Genomic DNA, 19,516 nt, shown 5'->3' with positions numbered 1-19,516 from the left:
ACAAGGCCTATGGCGTGTGAGCCAAGCCACCTACAAAACAAAGAGGTTAGGCAATGATACTTGGGTAAGCTCAATCAAAAGAATTGGTCTTAATGGCCATTTGATGGTCAACCTGAAATCACAAGCTCAAAGGTGAGTAACAGGACCACTAGGGCAAGCCTAGGGTCAAAAATGAATGAGAAAGTCCAAACAGCAAGGGGTAAGTATCCCAAAATCATTTTCAAACAATTAGGAAACAAAACCAATTGGGTTCACACTCATATCAATCACTATCATCATTTCATGAACCAATTAGGTCAAAACATGGCATTTAGAAGCTCATAGAAGTCAACAGCAAGACTTAATTCAAAAGCAATCTTAAACATTTCCAACAATCACCAAATAAATCATGACCAATCACAACACATAGCATGGTGAGCATGTCAAATTTCATCTCATTTGGACAAGTGGAAGGCAGTCAATGAAAATCAGAAAGTCAAAGCAATTTTGAACATGCTCAAAGAAGTCAACCAAACATGCATCAACTTAGAAAAATCATAAGTCAAGAATGGTGTATGATAAATGAATGGGACTAAAGCCATGGCAAAGATGAGGATGTCTAGTTATCTCATGCAAAATTTAATGTCCATCCAATAAAGTATGAGAATTTCACAAATGAAATGGGAATATGTGTCACACAAAGTCAACATTTGACTAGGCAGGGAAGAAAAATCTCAAACAAATGGAAAATAGTTCAATTAAATCCAAGAAAATTCACAAGTCAACTAGACATACAAGAGTAAGCTCATGCAAAATTTGGGGTCATTTGGATGTAAGGAAGCATGTGAGCAAAATTAGGAAAATGCATGATCATGGTATGGCACCAAATGTAACACATGACTTCAAAAAATCATAACCAGCAAACCACAAATGGGAAATCCACAAACTTTATACCAAAATGAAGGTGAACATGTCTAGTTTCATCACAAAAAATTTCAAACTCATTGGATGCAAAATGAGTATTTCACAATTGAAATGGCAAGAGATATCAATTTTGTCACATTTCACAAACCCTAGAGCCATTTAATATCCATCCAGGCAAAAAATTAATAAAATTCATGATAAAATAGAGGACATGCTTGTGAACATGATGAAAAAAGTCTCATAATTTTTGGATGAATAATGAATCAAATATGAATTATGGAAGTGGAGGAACAATTGGATGAAAACATGAACAAAAGCAATGGTCAACAAGGGTCAGCATGGCAATTTTGTAATTATGTATACCACTTAATAAAACACAGCGTTTTGAAGCCAAGCCACGAAATGTTCTAATTGGTCAGTGAGTGAAGGCATGCACGTGTGAATGTGAAGAAGAATTCTGGGCAAGCATTTTAAAAGTTAGGGTTTCACATCTTCATCCCCATTTTGAGTTTTCACAATTTTCTCCAGAATTTAAAATTGGCCATACCATTGTATTCATCAAACATCATACAACAACATTCAAGCATTGATTTTCAATAATTCGAGCTAGGCAAAGAGCAATGAGTGAGACAAGTTTGGATCATCAATGTTCATTTCAAGACATCTTCATAATAACTCAACCATTTCCAAAACTAAGGCCATCATTAAACTCAGCAATGAAAGACCTATTCAAAACATGTGTCAATTTAAAAAAGGGCGGAAGTTGAAAAACTCACCAATTTGGAAGAGCAGTTATGTTGCTGATGCTTTTTGATGGAATTGAAGTGAAATAATTGAAGTTCCAACTATGCCTTGATGAGGGAGGGAGATGCTTTGGCTTGTGTAGGTTGAAATGAACTCACACTTGGATTGCCATGAACCAATCTGCTCCTTCCCATTGCTTATGCAAGGCAGGGTTTTTGGTACTCTCTTGCTTTGAACAGAAGAAGATAAGATGCAAAGTGGCAGGTTTTTGAAGATGCAATGCAGGGATGTCTTTAGAATCTGAGAGCCATCATCTCAAAATCAAGTGCTGTTGGTCCTTTGTTGCAAGGCAGGATGGATGCTTGTTATACTGTTTTGATGATAGGAAAAATGCAAGTGGCCAGGTGAGTTAGAGTTAGGAGGAGTGATGAATGGTCCTGCTATGTGGCTGCCATGGATTTTCTTGCTGCAGGGTGTTGACTTTTGGGATCATTGAGTTTTGACAGCTTTTCCACATCTGCCAATAGCAAGGTCAAACAAGATGAATGAAAGATTGGTTGGTTTTGGTCCTAGGCATTGTTGTGTTCTTTGAGTTGTAACAGATTTTTCTTTTTGCAAGGCTAGTGAGATGATGCTTGTTCTGCTGTTTTGAGTTGGCAAGGTTGGTCTATGACAGTGTGGTTTTATGCTGGTTTATGTTGCAAGGTAAGGCAAGGTTCATGTCATTTTGAAGTCTTTGGCAGCAAAACATAAATGCATAGCAAGAGTGAGGTTGGAGAGAAGTGTGAATGTTGTTTGTGGTAGCTTTTTGGACAGAAAATGCAAGGTGAGGGCAAGATGAATCCAATTTTCTGCTGCAGTGTTATGTTGGTTTTGTTGGTCTGCTACTGCAGGAAATGTTGGTAGCAGGTTTTTTTTGATCCTCCAAGGCCAAAAGCTAGGTCCAGTTTTAGTGAGTGTATGGAGTTGGCTAGGTTTTGTTGGTTTTGTTATGACAGGAAAGGGAATGCAAGGCAAGGCTAGGGAAGTTAACAAATTTTTTGAGGAATGGCCAAGGCAAGGTTTTAACACACAAGGCAAGGCAAGATTTGAAGGAAGTTTTTGGTGAGTGAGTTAAATGGTTCTTTTTCTGTTGGATGTTATGCTGGTGTTTTTGGACAGGACCAAGGCAATGCCAATAGCAGGGTGAGTTGGAGAGGAGTGTTTTATGGCAAGGCAGGTTTTTTCATTATGAGTCTGAACAGCTTTTGACAGAAAATGCAAGTGGCAAGGTGGTGGAGGTTTGAGCATGCTACTGGTTTTTTCATGGCAGGTAATTTCCAAAGGTTCTTTGTTGTTTTGGCATGCTGCTTGTGGCAGGGTTTTTGAGAAGCAAATGCCAAAGTTCTTCTTTTCTTCTGCTGCAGTGTTGTGACAGACCTTAGAAGAGAAATGCCAAAGTGTTTTTGTGGTATGCTCCTACTGTTGGTTGTGTTGGCAGATGACAGAAAATGAGGGGAGGGCTGATGTTAAGCAAAAGCCAAGTTTTTTGTTGCAAGTTTTTTTTTGACAGAAAAATGGCCAAATGAGGGCAAGGTTCATCTATGCCTTTTTGCTGCAGTATGGTGAGATGCATATAGCAGGGTAAGAGCAACTAGCATCACTTAGGCCTTTGGTTTGTGTTGCATATTTGATGCTCTTTTTTTGACAGCAGAAGAAATGCAAAGCAAGGGTTTTTTTGTTGGAAAAATGCATGAAGGTTCTTTGTGGTCTGCTATATGATGTTTTTTTTACATTGTGTTTTGGACAGGGGGAATCAAATGCAAAATAGCAAGGTTGCTCTTGAATGGATCTGAGCAGAATCCTTGGAAAAATAGCAGGGCCCCCTTTTTTGAATGAATGTGGTTTGCAGGTTTTCTACTGTGTGCTGCCTTATGCCATTGTCCTTTTTTGATGGATGCTTAGTTGGCTATCAGTGACAGCAGGAAAAATGAAAGGCTCTGCTAGGTGGTAGTACAGTCCAAGGCAAGGTCCTTGTCCTCTTGGAAATCCTTCTTGACAACCTTTTTTTAAAATGCAAGCAATATGATCCTTTTGAAAAGTGAATCAAGTTCTGTCCTTTTTTGCTATCAAAATGGCTTCCAATTGTGTTAAAAATGACAGAAAAAACATGATGAATTCTGCTGTCTTGTGGTCAAAGCAATGGCTCATGGATGTGGTTGTAAAAGCATGGTGAACACATGTACTTTTGCCCAATTTTTAGCAACTAAGCATGGCCTTCTATTGTTGTTGGTTTAGGCTGCAAGATAAGGTCCCAAATGACAGAAAAATGCTGCATAATTGCTGTCCTTTTGAGGTACAAGGCAAGGCATGGTGGAGGCATAGACAAGTATGGTGCATTTGTACCTTTCTTGTAATTCAAGCAACCAAGTATAGATTCAAATGTGCTGCATAATTTGACTTTGCAAACACATTCTAAATGACATTTATGAGCTGTTCCAATTGGCCAAATGTTGAAAAAATGTTTGAGTCAAAAAGTCAACTCTTGGTCAAACTTATATTTAAATGAAAAAGGTCAAAATATGCCATTTTGATTGGTGAAGTTTTGGCTCATGAAATTTATATTTTTGGAAAGAGGGGATCAAATGTGACTTGTAGGAAAAAACCCCACCAAAATTGGCCAAACGGTTTGAGAGATATGGCCCTTTGAAGTTCAAGATTTTCTGAAATCGATTCGATCATAACTTGCCAACCACACATGGGAATTGAGAGTTCTAGGACTTTTTGGAAATGGGAGAACAAGATCTTCAACTTTCATGTTGGGCAAAAATTCATTTGAGGCTTGTATCAAAATGTAAGTTTGAGGATCAAGACTTTCCATTTATGGCAGGTTTCAGTTACAGGCCCAGTTTCCATTTTGGGAAATTCATGATCTGGCTTCAAATTCTTCCATGATGGTGTTTGGCATGATATATGATGACTATTTGGACATGAATGAACTCTCACAAACCAATTCCAATCATCAAAACACTGATTAAATGGACAGTTGACCAACAGTTGACTTTTAGGGTTTCTGACTGATTGTGCATTGACTGATGACTTCCAAACCCTAATTCTTTGAGAACTTGACTTCAAATGATGTCTCAAGACATATGAACTCTTGATTGTTGACCATGGTGCCCAAATTCCACAAGAATGGCCACCAACCATTGCTTTGACTGACAGTTGACCTTTTTTAGGGTTTTTGACTGTCTGTGCATGAACTGATGACCTCTGAGCCTTCAATCCTTGACCAAAATACTTCAAATGGATCCCCAAGACATGTGAACTTGTTGGACAAACCCCAAGGCCTTGGTTCAATGAGAAATTCCTTTGCTTGCTTGGTTGACTGATCAGGAGATTAGTTTGACCTAATTCTTGATTGCTTGCACTTGAGGCAAAAGAGGCAATGCAATGCTATGCAATGGATCATGATATGCCATGACCTAATGTGAAAATGTATGCATGATGATAGGTGCAAATTTGAGGTGCTACAGCTGCCCCTATTCAATCAGCTGGGTACCCGAATGGATGAGAGCAACGGCTGTCAGACTTTCAGGGTAAACAGGGATTGAATACCAAAGAACCGTAGAATTTGCACAATACAGGGATCCACCGATGGAAACGTCCACTGGGATTTGATATTTATTACTGGGTATTTTGTTTTGTTTTTTGGTTTTCAATGGGTATGGCCACATCCAGACATCACAACGATGACGAATGGGAAAAGAAATCACAACTAGATGCCAACGGACAACTAGGAAAAACTCGATGTTTACCAAGACCAACGGAGAGGTAACCAGACATTAATGAATGACTGGAAGGGATACAACCATACGTCAACGGACGAAATGGGAAAAACTCAACGTTTAATAAGACCAACGGAGAGGTAACCAACTGGGGACGACCAGGAAAAACTCGACGTTTATCGAAACCAACGGAGAGGTAACCAACTGGGGACGACCAGGAAAAACTCGACGTTTATCGAAACCAACGGAGAGGTAACCAGACATTAATGAATGACTGGAGGGACTCGACCAGACATCAACGGATGAATGGGAGAAAACTCGACGTTTACAGACATCGGAAGATGATGTTTACAGACACCAAAAAGATCGACCAGACATTTACAGATGAATGGGAAAACTCGACGTTTACAGACATCGAAAGATGATGTTTACAGACACCAAAAAGATCGACCAGACATTTACTGATGAATGGGGATAAGAGAAACACAACCAGACGTCAACGGACGAATGGGAAAAACTCAACGTTTACCAGGACCAACGGAGAGGTAAATCCACATGGGGACAGGTACAACTAGACGTCATAGGACGAATAGGAAAAACTCGACGTTTATCGAAACCAACGGAGAGGTAACTCTGCATGGAGAGGGGTACAACTAGACATCATCGGATAACTAGGAAAAACTCGACGTTTATCGACACCAACGGAGAGGAGGAAACTCTACTGGGGAGAGTGAACACAACCAAATCATCAACGGATGATTGGGAAAAACTCGACGTTTATCGTCACCAACGGAGAGGAGAAAACTTTTTCGGTCTGAATACCGGAAAATTGGCCTTGTGCCATGAGTACATCGACCTGATCGTCGGAAACTCCTTCGGTCTGAATACCGGAAAAATTGGCCTTGTGCCATGAGTACATCGACCTGATCGTCGGAAACTCCTTCGGTCTGAATACCGGAAAAATTGGCCTTGTGCCATGAGTACGTCGACCTGATCGTCGGAAACTCCTTCGGTCTGAATACCGGAAAAATTGTAAGTACATATTATCTATAGCCGTCAAAACGTAGATAATACACTCGCATGGAAGATTATCCATAACCGGGTTGTAGGTTGTTAAATGAATAATCGACCGATAAGAAAGGCATCTGGGTACCAGACTAGGTATGCAAAAGATGACCAATCAAAAGAGGATAAAGTTGCTAACTTGGAGCAAGTATCCAAAAAGAAAGTGAAGACCCAATGGGGACAATACTGCTTGATCAAAGCAAGTATCCAAAGGGGACAAGACCAATAATACCACAAAGAGGGGGTTACATCTACCGGTTTGTAGGCAGGAAACCACGGAAAAGTAACCAGTCATCATCGGGATGAGCACAAAGGGTTAATTCCAACAAGGGGAGGAAAGTGGGATTTTACAACTACCAGCTAGTGGGTAGAAAACCACAAAGATAGGACTTACAGCTACCGGTTTGGTGGTAGAGGCCACAAATTCCGCTGAGGATGAAATGAATGAGTGCCGGTTAGTGAGCGACTATTCATTTATGCCCCAGGGCAACACAAGAGATAGTCAACAAGAAGCCAATTTAGGATCGATCCAAAAAGGCAGACTGAATCAAGACTCATCCTAATGAGGAAAGAACTCAATAGGGAAAACCCATCCCATTAGGGAGGGAACGGAAGCAGCCGTCATCCACGAGGATGTATCTCAGTGGGGAAATGGCAGGAAAAGATTGACACTTTCTGCTTAAGGGGTAGACTCTACATGGAGAGATCAGACATACCCATTTCTGCTTAAGGGAAAAGACCCAAGCTGGCAAGACGCTAACAATTGGGGAGTAACACTGCTGGGGATACCCACTCGACTGAGGAATCACTTGTTGGGAAAACACCAACCTCTCAACCATGTTGATGAACCCAATTCTGAAGCCGATCCAATGGCGCGATGCTAAACTCTTTCCAACAACCCAATCTCGGCTGGTCACCACGGCCTAGGGCTAATGGATATGCTTGTAATGTTGATGCATGAGTTTTTTTTTTCTTGCTTTACACAATGCCCCATGATTATGGAAATGCTATGTACTAATGATGCGATATGCTATGCTTATCTAAATGATGAATGCATAAACACACGTCTCCTTCAGAGACAACACCGGGGAATTCCAGGAACTGTGCTGGGGAACCTATAACCATGTCAGCTTCCATTCTGCTGGGGAAAGACAAACTTTTGCTGAGGAAAAACCATCGACACAACCTCTGCTGGGAAGGCAGCTTCAGACTTGGAAAACAGTCACGACTCCGCTGGGGATACCGACATCAGTCTTCTACAGAAACTCGTCCAATCCACTGGTAGGATGACCTCTGCTGGAGAAATAAATGCTACTCCATTAGGGACGACCCAACCAATCCATATGTAGGAAAATTACTGCTGGAGATGTATTTTATGAGACCCGCTCCACTCGGGGAACTTGCTGAGGAAAAACCACACCATTCTGCTGAGGAGAACAATCCTAGTGGAGAGAGCAACCATAGTGGCGAGAGTAACAACTCTGTCGAGGATGATAGCACGTCATATCATACTGGAGATGAATTCCCACAAACCGGCTTGGGATAAGCACTCACGGCCATGCTGGAGATAATAGCATCACGAAACCAATTGTTGGGGAACACACCAACAGTCTACTGATAAACTCCACTGGGGTGCTCCCGGGGAAAATAACTGACAGGCGCTCAGCGGGGATTCTCAACTGGGGAAATTTGCAAGCATAAGCCTGCTGGGGAGAAGCAATCCTTAGATCTGTTGGGGAAAGAAGGTACTGCCCGCAGGTATCTTTGCAGGGGAAATAACTCTGATAGCTTCAATACTGACTTGGGCTGGGGACGTGATAACCTTCAGGTTTGCTGAGGAGACAACGATCTCGAATCTGCCAGGGAGATCACACTCTCAATCCTCTGGGGAGATACAGCTTGTTTGACAAGGATGTCGGTCGACTCGTCGAACACTAGTATCCATCATCCACCCATAGTGTTGACTTTCCACTTTTAAGAACTCCCAGACTCTTCTGGACTTTTCTGCTCCATCATCTTGTATTCCAAATCACGTCCGTACTTCACGGAGGCTGAACTCTTGGGATTCATACATACTTTCCAATCATCAGACTTTGAAGAGTCTTCTTGATTAACTTTCCAGGATCGTCGTTGTAATCCTTCACCGTCTTTTCACCGTTCAACTATCCCTTGCCCCTGATTTGGCTCTGCCGGGATTGTTAGATAAAAGAACGTGCCCCAGGTATGCCCCATGATAAGGCTCAAACATCACTATACTGGGGATGCCCCACGATAGGGCTAATAGGGACTTGGAGGGAGAATCTGTACTGCCGGGAACGTGAAGATGAACAACTTCAAACAACACTGCATCGGGCAACTTCACTGAGGAGAGACCATACGAGGTTCTGCAGGACAAAGATACAGTCATGCTCGAGATACGAACAATTGTCTTACCTGTTGGTAATCATACCACCCCCGGGAGAGCACTGTGGGTCTCCTAAGTATTCTTTCCATCATTGTGAATGTTCACTCTGTTTAAGAACAATTTTTGAAAAATTTGTTTATTTTGAAAACAATGATACTTTATCAATTAAAACATGCAAAACGTTTGTTGAGTTGAAACAAATAAGAGTGCAAATAATTGGGTAAAAGCTCAAATTGATGTGATGGAATGGTAGTCTGCAAAGGGCGAGACTCCATAGATCTGTACAAGTTTGAAATCGGTGATGTATATTGGAGAGGGATACATTGAACATAATGACCTTTCCTCTACCATTCTGAATTTGCGATGTATTCAAAGCTTCAGTCGACGACGAATCGAGAATCCCTGACGGATGACAGATATAGAGCATAGTCTTGTCGATGCAGTTACTTGCCAAATCCCTAATTTTTGCCTAGATCGCCCCAGTGTGAGGTGATCAATCTAGCGGGATGCAAATTCTCTTTTTTTTCAATGTCTCTAACTTTTGCCTGGATCGCCCTTTCGGGTTTTCAATCCACCGAGACGCTCCTTTTTGCCTAAGTCGCCCTTTGGGGTGTTTGACTTATCGAGCTTTTGCTTTCTTGTTTTAGGCGAAGTATTTCTTGACTGCATCGGGATTCACAGGACGAGTGAACTTCTTCATCCATTGTAGTAAGTGTTAAAGCATCGCCTGAAAAGGCTCTCTTGACAACGTTCGGACGTTTGTAGCTTGTGAAGTCCACTTGCCCCTGGAATCGGGTGCGAAAGACAAGACTTTCCTGAGCACGAGGTCGCCTTCTTGGAACACACGAGGATTGACCTTCTTGTCGAATACTTTCATCACTCTCTGCTGATACAACTGACCATGACACATGGCAGTTGATCTCTTCTTTTCGATCGAATTCAGCATCAGCCAACTTGGGACTTTGAGGGTGCTATTTTTTGTTTCTTTCTTTCTTTTTCTTTCTTTGATTTGGATTTCTTTTGATTTTGCACCCTCTCTTTCTTTTTTCTCTTCTTCTTTTTTTTCTTTTCTCTCTTTTTTTTTTTTTTTGATGCCCCAGTTGGCTGTTCTGCTGATTCTCGAGATGCAGCTGAGTGATCTTCTTTTCTTGCTCAAGAAGTCGGGAAATCTCGTCAGGAATCCCTTCAACATTATCTTCGTCCGCTTCGAATACAGGGAATTCAAAATTGGGAGATGACGTCCGATCATTATGTTCAATGGGTTTGAGAAACAACCTGCATAAAGATTTTGATATGAAAAGCTCTTTGAAAATCAAACAAGACAATCGTCATGCAGATGAAAAGATTGCTTTTATTCTTGTTTTTAAGGTTTTTTGTGATCACCAATTTCATGCAAAAAGCGAAAAGGGAAAACAAATGGAAAAACAAATGTTTAACATGAATTTATTTGAATGAAAATATCATTGCACAAAATGTTGCCAACAATGTCATCACTTCTCCTTTTGGCATGGGAGAAGGGTTTTTAAACAAAGTGATTATTACTCTGACTTATGAACAACTGTAGGAAAGCCCACAGTGACCCAATTGTGATAGATCCCTCCAGGGATGACAACTGTCAGTATCCTTTGCATCAGTGTCATGAACCGGGCCATGTTTGCCCTCATTTCGGCCAATTCTGCTTGAACCTGATCCACACTCCTCTGATGATTGAGTTTGGTTGAGTGGCGGTGCGGACGATGATCAACAATCCTCTCTCAGTCAAAACCCAAAGTGAGAAGTCTCTCCCAAGCATGTCTGCAATGCAAGGATGATATGTGCATGATATGCATATGATGCGAATGCTATTTTATCATGAATGATCCTGAAAAGGATATGAGTATGCGAATTAACTTTCTCTTTTTTATGCATTACTATTTTTTTTGAAAATAAACATGCTATGATGCAAATGATGCAACATGACTGGTCAGGCTGTGCGTCTCAAGGCACAGGGTCGAAGCTTCAGCTTGAACTATGATCACAAACATCTGAAATCCAAAGTCAATCTGATCAACTGGCATCTGAACCCAAATTTGGAGAACCGAGTCACCATAAATCCGACTTGGGGAGTTCCGAAATAAACGAAACTGGAGATTACATCACTATCATCACAGGAACATCCACTGAACGGATGACAGCCAGCTCCTCTGAACAGGTACTCTCAAATTCAACCCGGGGATCCGAAATAAACGGAACCCGCTGATAAACCACGGACAGAACTCCGGCGTCCCAGAAATAGATGTCCATAATTCACAGTCACCATCTGTACCGAGAGTCACCAACTGTACCTGTTAAAATGATCATTCCCTCCCCACTCACGGGTGTCATCTAGGCCAGGGTAAGGTCGAGAGAAACGCAGCATAAATAACCTTTCGCAGAATATCATCCTGTGCACACCCGATGTATGCACCGATAATATTCCACCAGGGTCTGAACTGCTCGTGATATCAATGTTCCGCTAAGTGGCGCCATACCACCCGCTTCCCATGAATCACTCTATTCCTAGGTTTCCTAGATTTCACTCATAGCCTGGGTATTGGGCCTTTTACCTCGAGTAACTCCCACCCCAAACAGAGAAACACAGCCAGATGAACAGATGAATATGAATGCAAACATCAATGCAAACAATAAATGCAAATAATAAATGCACATATATACAATGAATGCAATAAATAACAGCACAAAGCAACCAAAGCCCTAACCTAGAGAGCGCTAGGAGAGACTCGCTCAGGGAAGATGGACCAGCATAGGTCAACTTCTTTATAGTCCCCAGCAGAGTCGCCAGCTGTCGCATCGCGCGAAAAACCGGCGGGAAAAGAAAGAAACAACAGAGCCGCCACCGTGCGTTATTTATCCCAAAAGAGGGAAAGGAAACGCTCAGAGTAAACCTGGGAAAGAACATGGTCTCGCGACCAAAGAGTATGGGTTCGGGAGTCGGTTATGCGAAGGGAAGGTATTAGCACCCCTACGCATCCGTAGTACTCTACGGGATCCACGCACAAAAGGAAGGAAAATTGGTTGCTAAACACTGCTCAAATACTCACACACACTGGCTGAAAAGAGACAAAAGAAACTGACTGAAACTGACTCGGCAGGATGTCGCATCCTGGGCCTACTTAGTCTATCAGGCATAGACATCAGAGTCGAAGTAGTTCGGACTAGGGAAACGACACATGCTCGCTAGGATATCGCATCCTATGCATACGTATCTTCTCGGACGAGAGAAGAATCAGAGCATTCGTAGCTCGGCTGACACGCTCACAGACAATCACAGGCAAAGGCAAACGTGGAGCCTGAATGCCAATCACTGGACTTATATCAGCATCCGAACCTAAACACACGCAAAGAGGCAAACGTGGAGCCCAAATGCCAATCACTGGACTTACATTGACATCCGAACCTAAACAACGCACACTGGAACCCAAATGCCACTCGATGGACTTACATCAGCTTCCAAGCACACAACAACACAACAAGTTGATAGGGAGTCGGGGACTCGAGCCTATAACTGTCAAACACACACAAAAGAAAAGAAAAGGGCGAAGACACAAAGGTGGAAAAAGAAAAAGGGCGAAAAAGGAAAAGGGCGCCCGGAGAGATCAGCTCATCTCCTGCCTACGTACCTCATCTGGTATGAGGATCAGGGCGACGTAGTTCCCCTACGCAGGGATAAAGGACTAGCCTAACCAGATAACAGAGGGAGACACAACTCTAGGGAGACTACGACTCGAGCCTAGATGTTGTCATGCAAAATCAACCCTAAGTTATGGTTTCTAGCTAAATGGCACAAGGGCCAACCTATCCTAAGTATGGCTCACACAGGAGGCAAGCCACACACACTTAACTTGCACAGGAAGCAAGTCTAAACTAATCCTAACTTGCACAGGAAGCAAGTCAAACTATCCTAACTTGCACAGGAAGCAAGTCAAACTATCCTAACTTGCACAGGAAGCAAGTCAAACTATCCTATCTTGCACAGGAAGCAAGTCAAACAATCCTACAAGCACAGATAGCACACACTATACACAAGCAAGAGGCTCAAACAAGGGTTAGGCACTGAGGCCAACTGGAATAGGGTAAAAGGCGCTCTTAACCTTGCCATTGAGAGACTAAGGTGAAGCAGATGAAAGGATGAAGTGAGGATGAGACCTCACAGCTCTTATCCCCGGCCTGGGAGAGCTCAAGACAAGAATGTGTGGGTTCAGAAAGTGGGAACCCTTCTACACATTTAAAACTGACTCAACTGTACAGTTTGTACAAGATCTTGGGTTTGTATCCGCAATGCATCAACACAGTGGTGTGAGCAAAGCAGATGACACACTGAATAGTGGGGGATAGATTGCATATCCCTACCTTCCACCAATTGCCTCTTCACTTAGGAGGACTTTGACTCTATGCAAGGACAAAAGTAAACAGTCACAAACATTGCCTCTTAAGGAGGGCTTCAGACAGTTGCCTGGCCAAGTAACAGGCCAGGTCTTCCAGACTACATGAAGACAAAGAGACATACCTCAATGCAAATTGCTTATACAAGCAAAGCAAAGCAAAAAGTTCACAAGGAACTAAGCAACTAAAGCACCTGAAACAGTCAAGCAGACGTTAGCATGCAACTTCAAACAAAACAAACAGAAACAGACACCAACAGTCAATTGGAGGCACATGGATGTGCAAGGCACAAGGCCTATGGCGTGTGAGCCAAGCCACCTACAAAACAAAGAGGTTAGGCAATGATACTTGGGTAAGCTCAATCAAAAGAATTGGTCTTAATGGCCATTTGATGGTCAACCTGAAATCACAAGCTCAAAGGTGAGTAACAGGACCACTAGGGCAAGCCTAGGGTCAAAAATGAATGAGAAAGTCCAAACAGCAAGGGGTAAGTATCCCAAAATCATTTTCAAACAATTAGGAAACAAAACCAATTGGGTTCACACTCATATCAATCACTATCATCATTTCATGAACCAATTAGGTCAAAACATGGCATTTAGAAGCTCATAGAAGTCAACAGCAAGACTTAATTCAAAAGCAATCTTAAACATTTCCAACAATCACCAAATAAATCATGACCAATCACAACACATAGCATGGTGAGCATGTCAAATTTCATCTCATTTGGACAAGTGGAAGGCAGTCAATGAAAATCAGAAAGTCAAAGCAATTTTGAACATGCTCAAAGAAGTCAACCAAACATGCATCAACTTAGAAAAATCATAAGTCAAGAATGGTGTATGATAAATGAATGGGACTAAAGCCATGGCAAAGATGAGGATGTCTAGTTATCTCATGCAAAATTTAATGTCCATCCAATAAAGTATGAGAATTTCACAAATGAAATGGGAATATGTGTCACACAAAGTCAACATTTGACTAGGCAGGGAAGAAAAATCTCAAACAAATGGAAAATAGTTCAATTAAATCCAAGAAAATTCACAAGTCAACTAGACATACAAGAGTAAGCTCATGCAAAATTTGGGGTCATTTGGATGTAAGGAAGCATGTGAGCAAAATTAGGAAAATGCATGATCATGGTATGGCACCAAATGTAACACATGACTTCAAAAAATCATAACCAGCAAACCACAAATGGGAAATCCACAAACTTTATACCAAAATGAAGGTGAACATGTCTAGTTTCATCACAAAAAATTTCAAACTCATTGGATGCAAAATGAGTATTTCACAATTGAAATGGCAAGAGATATCAATTTTGTCACATTTCACAAACCCTAGAGCCATTTAATATCCATCCAGGCAAAAAATTAATAAAATTCATGATAAAATAGAGGACATGCTTGTGAACATGATGAAAAAAGTCTCATAATTTTTGGATGAATAATGAATCAAATATGAATTATGGAAGTGGAGGAACAATTGGATGAAAACATGAACAAAAGCAATGGTCAACAAGGGTCAGCATGGCAATTTTGTAATTATGTATACCACTTAATAAAACACAGCGTTTTGAAGCCAAGCCACGAAATGTTCTAATTGGTCAGTGAGTGAAGGCATGCACGTGTGAATGTGAAGAAGAATTCTGGGCAAGCATTTTAAAAGTTAGGGTTTCACATCTTCATCCCCATTTTGAGTTTTCACAATTTTCTCCAGAATTTAAAATTGGCCATACCATTGTATTCATCAAACATCATACAACAACATTCAAGCATTGATTTTCAATAATTCGAGCTAGGCAAAGAGCAATGAGTGAGACAAGTTTGGATCATCAATGTTCATTTCAAGACATCTTCATAATAACTCAACCATTTCCAAAACTAAGGCCATCATTAAACTCAGCAATGAAAGACCTATTCAAAACATGTGTCAATTTAAAAAAGGGCGGAAGTTGAAAAACTCACCAATTTGGAAGAGTAGTTATGTTGCTGATGCTTTTTGATGGAATTGAAGTGAAATAATTGAAGTTCCAACTATGCCTTGATGAGGGAGGGAGATGCTTTGGCTTGTGTAGGTTGAAATGAACTCACACTTGGATTGCCATGAACCAATCTGCTCCTTCCCATTGCTTATGCAAGGCAGGGTTTTTGGTACTCTCTTGCTTTGAACAGAAGAAGATAAGATGCAAAGTGGCAGGTTTTTGAAGATGCAATGCAGGGATGTCTTTAGAATCTGAGAGCCATCATCTCAAAATCAAGTGCTGTTGGTCCTTTGTTGCAAGGCAGGATGGATGCTTGTTATACTGTTTTGATGATAGGAAAAATGCAAGTGGCCAGGTGAGTTAGAGTTAGGAGGAGTGATGAATGGTCCTGCTATGTGGCTGCCATGGATTTTCTTGCTGCAGGGTGTTGACTTTTGGGATCATTGAGTTTTGACAGCTTTTCCACATCTGCCAATAGCAAGGTCAAACAAGATGAATGAAAGATTGGTTGGTTTTGGTCCTAGGCATTGTTGTGTTCTTTGAGTTGTAACAGATTTTTCTTTTTGCAAGGCTAGTGAGATGATGCTTGTTCTGCTGTTTTGAGTTGGCAAGGTTGGTCTATGACAGTGTGGTTTTATGCTGGTTTATGTTGCAAGGTAAGGCAAGGTTCATGTCATTTTGAAGTCTTTGGCAGCAAAACATAAATGCATAGCAAGAGTGAGGTTGGAGAGAAGTGTGAATGTTGTTTGTGGTAGCTTTTTGGACAGAAAATGCAAGGTGAGGGCAAGATGAATCCAATTTTCTGCTGCAGTGTTATGTTGGTTTTGTTGGTCTGCTACTGCAGGAAATGTTGGTAGCAGGTTTTTTTTGATCCTCCAAGGCCAAAAGCTAGGTCCAGTTTTAGTGAGTGTATGGAGTTGGCTAGGTTTTGTTGGTTTTGTTATGACAGGAAAGGGAATGCAAGGCAAGGCTAGGGAAGTTAACAAATTTTTTGAGGAATGGCCAAGGCAAGGTTTTAACACACAAGGCAAGGCAAGATTTGAAGGAAGTTTTTGGTGAGTGAGTTAAATGGTTCTTTTTCTGTTGGATGTTATGCTGGTGTTTTTGGACAGGACCAAGGCAATGCCAATAGCAGGGTGAGTTGGAGAGGAGTGTTTTATGGCAAGGCAGGTTTTTTCATTATGAGTCTGAACAGCTTTTGACAGAAAATGCAAGTGGCAAGGTGGTGGAGGTTTGAGCATGCTACTGGTTTTTTCATGGCAGGTAATTTCCAAAGGTTCTTTGTTGTTTTGGCATGCTGCTTGTGGCAGGGTTTTTGAGAAGCAAATGCCAAAGTTCTTCTTTTCTTCTGCTGCAGTGTTGTGACAGACCTTAGAAGAGAAATGCCAAAGTGTTTTTGTGGTATGCTCCTACTGTTGGTTGTGTTGGCAGATGACAGAAAATGAGGGGAGGGCTGATGTTAAGCAAAAGCCAAGTTTTTTGTTGCAAGTTTTTTTTTGACAGAAAAATGGCCAAATGAGGGCAAGGTTCATCTATGCCTTTTTGCTGCAGTATGGTGAGATGCATATAGCAGGGTAAGAGCAACTAGCATCACTTAGGCCTTTGGTTTGTGTTGCATATTTGATGCTCTTTTTTTGACAGCAGAAGAAATGCAAAGCAAGGGTTTTTTTGTTGGAAAAATGCATGAAGGTTCTTTGTGGTCTGCTATATGATGTTTTTTTTACATTGTGTTTTGGACAGGGGGAATCAAATGCAAAATAGCAAGGTTGCTCTTGAATGGATCTGAGCAGAATCCTTGGAAAAATAGCAGGGCCCCCTTTTTTGAATGAATGTGGTTTGCAGGTTTTCTACTGTGTGCTGCCTTATGCCATTGTCCTTTTTTGATGGATGCTTAGTTGGCTATCAGTGACAGCAGGAAAAATGAAAGGCTCTGCTAGGTGGTAGTACAGTCCAAGGCAAGGTCCTTGTCCTCTTGGAAATCCTTCTTGACAACCTTTTTTTAAAATGCAAGCAATATGATCCTTTTGAAAAGTGAATCAAGTTCTGTCCTTTTTTGCTATCAAAATGGCTTCCAATTGTGTTAAAAATGACAGAAAAAACATGATGAATTCTGCTGTCTTGTGGTCAAAGCAATGGCTCATGGATGTGGTTGTAAAAGCATGGTGAACACATGTACTTTTGCCCAATTTTTAGCAACTAAGCATGGCCTTCTATTGTTGTTGGTTTAGGCTGCAAGATAAGGTCCCAAATGACAGAAAAATGCTGCATAATTGCTGTCCTTTTGAGGTACAAGGCAAGGCATGGTGGAGGCATAGACAAGTATGGTGCATTTGTACCTTTCTTGTAATTCAAGCAACCAAGTATAGATTCAAATGTGCTGCATAATTTGACTTTGCAAACACATTCTAAATGACATTTATGAGCTGTTCCAATTGGCCAAATGTTGAAAAAATGTTTGAGTCAAAAAGTCAACTCTTGGTCAAACTTATATTTAAATGAAAAAGGTCAAAATATGCCATTTTGATTGGTGAAGTTTTGGCTCATGAAATTTATATTTTTGGAAAGAGGGGATCAAATGTGACTTGTAGGAAAAAACCCCACAAAAATTGGCCAAACGGTTTGAGAGATATGGCCCTTTGAAGTTCAAGATTTTCTGAAATCGATTCGATCATAACTTGCCAACCACACATGGGAATTGAGAGTTCTAGGACTTTTTGGAAATGGGAGAACAAGATCTTCAACTTTCATGTTGGGCAAAAATTCATTTGAGGCTTGTATCAAAATGTAAGTTTGAGGATCAAGACTTTCCATTTATGGCAGGTTTCAGTTACAGGCCCAGTTTCCATTTTGGGAAATTCATGATCTGGCTTCAAATTCTTCCATGATGGTGTTTGGCATGATATATGATGACTATTTGGACATGAATGAACTCTCACAAACCAATTCCAATCATCAAATCACTGATTAAATGGACAGTTGACCAACAGTTGACTTTTAGGGTTTCTGACTGATTGTGCATTGACTGATGACTTCCAAACCCTAATTCTTTGAGAACTTGACTTCAAATGATGTCTCAAGACATATGAACTCTTGATTGTTGACCATGGTGCCCAAATTCCACAAGAATGGCCACCAACCATTGCTTTGACTGACAGTTGACCTTTTTTAGGGTTTTTGACTGTCTGTGCATGAACTGATGACCTCTGAGCCTTCAATCCTTGACCAAAATACTTCAAATGGATCCCCAAGACATGTGAACTTGTTGGACAAACCCCAAGGCCTTGGTTCAATGAGAAATTCCTTTGCTTGCTTGGTTGACTGATCAGGAGATTAGTTTGACCTAATTCTTGATTGCTTGCACTTGAGGCAAAAGAGGCAATGCAATGCTATGCAATGGATCATGATATGCCATGACCTAATGTGAAAATGTATGCATGATGATAGGTGCAAATTTGAGGTGCTACACTAAGGAAGTAACTCCAAGAGTTATCTTCTACTTACTTCAGCAATGCTACTCCTGAGTATCTGCATGATGCCCATGTAAAGACAATATTCAAATAGAAGGGGTGAGAAATCACAATCAATAATAACATGCATATACTGCAAGGTAGGATATTAAACACCTAACATATTCTACACAGTCTGAATCATAATATATTAATTACATTCCCACGTCCAACTCAACAAATATATCAAAACAATATACATAGGGCCCGTTATGTGTCGCATCCGCGAAAAACAACCGGCGGGCTGAAACAAAAACAACACAGAGCCGCCACCGTGCGTTATTTATCCCAAAAGAGGGAAAGGAAACGCTCAGAGTAAACCTGGGAAAAGCATGGCCTCGCGACCAAAGAGATGGGATCGGGAGTCGGTTACGCAAGGGGAAGGTATTAGCACCCCTCACGTCCTTCGTACTCGACGGGATCCACGCTCTAAAAGATAGGAAAAGGTTGCTAAAACAAACATCACACACACACACTGAAGACAATACAGGTGGAGGAAGAGGGGAGAGGGCTCGCTAGGATATCGCATCCTATGCCTACGTATCTCGTCTGGAACGAGAATCAGAGCTGCCGTAGTTCGGCTCACGCACACCAAACAAAACAAAACGCACACAAGGCAAACATGGAACCCGAACGCCAATCGCTGGACTTACATCGACTTCCGAACCAAACAAACACACTTAGGATACGGATAGCCAATCGCTGGGCTTACATCCATATC

This window comes from Lathyrus oleraceus, chromosome 7 (assembly GCF_024323335.1).
Source record: "Lathyrus oleraceus cultivar Zhongwan6 chromosome 7, CAAS_Psat_ZW6_1.0, whole genome shotgun sequence".
Classification (NCBI taxonomy): Eukaryota; Viridiplantae; Streptophyta; class Magnoliopsida; order Fabales; family Fabaceae; genus Lathyrus; species Lathyrus oleraceus.
The sequence above is the reverse complement of the archived record's forward strand: the minus strand, read 5'-3'. Positions refer to the sequence as shown.